Source organism: Rhinopithecus bieti, unplaced genomic scaffold, assembly GCF_001698545.2.
Source record: "Rhinopithecus bieti isolate Rb0 unplaced genomic scaffold, ASM169854v2 scaffold_80483, whole genome shotgun sequence".
NCBI lineage: Eukaryota > Metazoa > Chordata > Mammalia > Primates > Cercopithecidae > Rhinopithecus > Rhinopithecus bieti.
Window position 1 is genome coordinate 30,150 of NW_016829408.1, and position 5,027 is coordinate 35,176.

At 45.7% G+C, this 5,027-nt stretch overlaps 1 long non-coding RNA gene across 1 annotated transcript in view; it reads right to left on the reverse strand.

Moving 5' to 3' along the window:
- Window positions 1–3,650, reverse strand: part of LOC108523971 (uncharacterized) — a 6,222-nt gene extending 2,572 nt beyond the window's left edge. The window contains exons 1-3 of the long non-coding RNA XR_001883944.1: window positions 3,533–3,650; window positions 3,351–3,448; window positions 896–984 (exon numbers count right to left, since the gene is read on the reverse strand). This is a non-coding gene — a long non-coding RNA (uncharacterized LOC108523971). The remainder of the gene's footprint in view (window positions 1–895; window positions 985–3,350; window positions 3,449–3,532) is intronic.
- Between the last annotated feature and the right edge of the window lie 1,377 nt (window positions 3,651–5,027).

Below are 5,027 nucleotides of genomic sequence, written 5' to 3' on the forward strand. Positions count from 1 at the left end.
GAAATAGGCCAAACTTGAGAATCATATCTAGGAAAGAACTTTGAGTATAAGAAGCCTTTAATTTTTTGTGGAACAACATCTCCGTGATTTCAATGTACTGACTTTTTTCCTGTGCCAGAGGAATCAGTATCTTGCTTTGATTCTAAGTCATTTATGTCACTAACTTTCTATAAATCCTTCAAGATTCTACTCAGCCTTCAGGGCCCACATCAAATCTTACAACTTTCATTAGCCTAGGAGCTGCTTAAAAGAACTTTAAAATGCTAGTTGAATGAATAAAACCTTCCTAAATCTCTCTCAGCCAGACACATTTGCTCCTGATCCTCCAAGTCCAAAAAGCATTTTCCCTAAGACACTTTATTATTCAGTAGGCCCTTAATAATAAGGTCCTTAAGAATAATAAATCTGCTGGTTTATGCCCCATAGATTTGTGTACATCTTTTCTCCCCAAAATATTCTAAGATGGAAGAAATGCCTCACGTGCCTTCGCATATCTATGCCAAATGTCTCAAGTGAACAAAAAGAAGCTTGATTCTCACCCAACCATGTTCTAGGAGTTATGCTCCTCAATTATCTGCTAAAGAGGCCTCATTCCCACCCCGCTGCCTCCATCCTTTCTCTACACTGCCAACTGATGGGCGAGGCTACCAAGCCGCCTGACCTTCACTGCTGCTGCCATACAACTGAGGAATACTGGAACGCCATCTCATTGGCAGTCCATCCCACCCACTCGATCCCTTCCTTTCAAACTGCTGTGGCTGATGTGGTTGACAAGCTTCATGCTAAGAGAAAGAAATTTGCTTCAGGAATTAAAATAAGATTTCCAAGAAGAGAGGAAAATCCCCAACTCAATTAAAATAAGATTTCCGAGAAGAGAGGAAAATCCCCAACTCACCTGGGACTCTGCTGTCCGGCAAAGAGCAGCCATATTTTCCTTCTCAAGACACCTCTTTTGGGAAACGGCAGGGTCCTCAGAAGGCAGAACTGGAAGGAAATCGACATAAAGGAATCTGGTTTATCTTCATGTATCTCAAACCTGTGAGTTTAGAAACAGCCACTTATGACAAAATGTGCCTCTGACCTTGGCTGTCCATAGCTTGAAGGATTTTACAGACATCTATGTAATGAGACTTCAAAGATAATCTCAGAGGATAGAATGAACGTAAACTTAGGGAAAGGTATGACCATTAACTGGGTTCGGGATCTGCATGAGCCACTGCTCTGAAAATGAGGTTCCCTGGGACCAAAAAACCCTAAAACAAAACAAGAAGTACAATGTTACAGTTGGAGAGGTGCTTAAAGACCTCCAGGCTCAACTCCTTTATTCGCAAATGGAGAAAGTGACCAATTTTACAGAACAAGAAAAAGGGAATCACAGCAGCAAAAGGCAGCAGTGCCCACCCCAGCAGTCATGGTCACGGACAACTTTAGCCACCCCATCGTGAGTATTCCAGGCCCACGGTGAGTCTGTAGCCATCTTAGGTCTGTTCCACCACACACGCGCCACTAAATTGCATGTGTCATATCATCTACCCCTGCGTCCTAAGCACCAAGCACAGTGTACTCGGCAGACAGTAGTCCCTAAGTATTGTGAATGAATTAATGAATGAGCCCCAGATTCCCTCGGTCTGATTCTATGCCCAACAAGCAACCTTCCGCTCATAATTTACTTCTCCATTTTGATTTTTTGCCTGTAGGGAGAAAACTGCTGATCATATTACCTTTGAGCACTTCTTTGAGCTTACCTCTAGGTAGTAGGGTTACATGCTATTTATCTTATTCTACATATCATTCTATACTTTCCTAATACTTTACAGTTTATTATTTTTTCAATCCTCTCTCCACCCACATACAAAAAGCAGTACTTAAAGCTCCTTGTGGATGTGTTTGGGGGAAGAAGTAGTTCTTTCTAGGCCTCAGTTATTATCAAGTACAGGGTTTCACAATTTTGTAGAATCCAAGCCTCCTGTAATCCTTTGTCATTGGAACTCTGGCTCTGGAGTCTGCCTGCCTGCTGCCTTTACATCCTGGCTCTGTATAACCATAGCCAAGTTTCTTCTGGGCTTCCGTTTCCTAATTTTTTTTTTTTTTTTTTTTTTTTTTTGAGACGGAGTCTCGCCCTGTCACCCAGGCTGGAGTGCTGTGGCCGGATCTCAGCTCACTGCAAGCTCCGCCTCCCGAGTTCACGCCGTTCTCCTGCCTCAGCCTCCCGGGTAGCTGGGACTACAGGCGCCGCCACCTCGCCCGGCTAATTTTAAAAAAGAGAATAATGGCCAGGCACAGGGGCTCACGCCTGTAATCCCAGCACTTTGGGAGGCCAACGCGGGCAGATCACAAGGTCAGGAGACCAAGACCATCCTGGCTAACACGGTGAAACCCCGTCTCTACTAAAAATAGAAAAAAAATTAGCCAGGCGTGGTGGCGGGCGCCTGTAGTCCCAGCTACTCGGGAGGCTGAGGTAGGAGAATGGCGTGAACCTGGGAGGCAGAGGTTGCAGTGAGTCGAGATTGCACCACCCTGGGCAACAGACTGAGACACAGTCTCAAAATAATAATGATAATAATAATGGCACCTACCCTGCTACAATGTGCATTAATGCACATAAATGGCCTAAACCAGTACTTGGGACAGAATAAGCACTCAGGAAAGGTCATTTAATCATCAGTTAATTATTACTCTCAATATTTTCTGCATATCAACATTAACCAAGACTTTATGGCAGTTTCTTTCTATACTTTGTTTTACAAGGAAAAAAGGTACGATCAGTATGTTTGGTCCTACTCCCAAATCCAACTTCCCCACAAGATGCCTGTGCCCTCCCTGTACTGGACACTGGCAATCAGTGGGAGCTAAGGTAGAGTTAGGAACTCCTAAGTTCCAGGACTTCCAGAAATCAGAGGGCCTGAGGGCAGGATATTACAGGAGAGCCAAACAGACTAGAGATAGACTATGGAAGTCCCTAATCTGGGACATCCCTTTGTATCTCCTTAAGAGAAAGCACTTTTTGAGAGCAAACTGAAAGAGAGCCAAGGAGCAGTCCTTAATTCTGCCAGAAATGAGCAGCAGGGCCATGGACCCTGGGGACGCAGGCCCCAGCTCTACCCCTGAGCTCATAGAAGGTTCAAGGGACTAGGGCTCTCCTGTGTGCTGTAATGCCAAATCAAGTCATCAGCCTCTCCATACCTATTTCTTTCTCCTCTTCCAAGGAATCTGACTTATCCCCCCTCATCCTTCAGAGAGGCAGGTGGCATAATGGAAAGAGTATGGAAGTAAGGTATCTTGTTTTTTCAGAGTTTCAAATTAAAAGGGAATGATATTAGTAAAATCACTACCATTCTTCGCACACTCACCATGCACCAGGTGCTTTCCATAAATCACTATTTACAGATGAGGAAACTGTTAACTTGCCCAAGGTCTCTGTGCTGCCCACACACATTTTACAAGGTTTCTGTAAAGAAAAACTAAAATGAGGTTGTGTGTGCACACTGTAGATTCTCGGCTAATGGCAGGACACTTTATTTCTATTTCTCACCTCTGTTCTGGAGTTTGCAGGTCCAGTCCTCCATAATCATAGCCTTTGCTACACTAATTGGGTGTAGCAACCTTTCCGTTCTCCACATATCTTCCTGGGAATTGCCAGCATTCTCCTAGAAACTCTGGCAAGAGATTCTGGATTGAAGTTTTTCCCTTTTTCATTGTATTTCTTTTTTCATTCTCTGAGACTCTATTCAGAACGCAGAGTCTGAAGCAGTATCTTTTGAGCCAAAACTAAACTCAAGAACTTCAGCAGCCATTTAATCTTCAGGAAGCCCTAAACACAGGCAAGTCTCAGTACCTTTATACCACCAGGGCCCTGCAGAGTCAGACGCTAGGAACAGAGACAGCTAGTTACAGACAGCAGTCAAGATACTGTGCCTGCTGAATACAAAAGTGCAGGGTGGTGGAAAGTGCCCTGCTGGGAGTGCCTGGATTCTAATTTCCACGATGTGCTAGTTGGCTGGGTGCCCTACAAGTTACTTTTCCTTCTTGGGTGTTTCCTTCTTATGTACAAATGGGGAGATGGATGCCTACTATTAATAAAAGCGACAACTGATTGATCCCTTACTTGGTGTCTGGCCCTGTGTCAACTGTTGCATGTCAAAATTCCATTTAATCCTCACAATCACCACTGAAAAGTAGGTAAAACAAACCTCAAATTACAGGTAAAGAACACGAGACACAGAGAGTAACCTGCTTACACTCACATCAGAGCAATACCATTCTCTGAAAATGTAGATAAACGGATCTCTGATATCCATCTCCATGTTCACACTGTTCGTCTATAAAACGGTTCCACCACACTGCAGGCTGCAGAGACATAAGAGACGCGTTGGTGCCTAACCTGGCCCGGGCACCGGAGCCTTGGGCACGACCTGCCACACCTTCCAGCCAAGTGCTCCAAGTTATGCGGGCCCTCATCCTGTTTCCGAGCAAACGACCCGGAGGTGTCTCGGACAGGAAACACACATACACCCCACTCCCACACACACAAAACCGAAAGACACGCTCCAGGGGCAGAGGGGGCGCGTCAAGGTGGCCGAGTCCTAGCTCCAGTAGAAGGAATTACAGTCAGATCAGCGGGCCCAGGGAGAGGTCCAAAGGGGAAAAGCCGGGATCTAAGTCTGACAATCCACTGCTGAACACATACACCCTGTCCAGCGTCTGCTCCTCCTCGGTCCAGACACGGGGAGGGACTCTGCTAGGGAAGACAGAGAGGACACAGACTGGCCACGCGCAGAACCCCTCCAGACAAAGGGGCCGGAAGCGGAAGTGCGCGCCGAGGCTCCTGGGAAATGTAGTCCGGAGCGGCCTGGGAGACAGCGAGATTCCCTCTCAAAAAAAAAAAAAAAAACCTAAACAATGTTAAAAGTGAAGTTATAGAGTAAAGTATTTTTTTTCTTTGAGACGGAGTCTAGCATTGTCGCCAGAGTGGAGGGCAGTGGCGCGATCTTGACTCACTGCAACCTCCGCCTCCCGGGTTCAAGCAA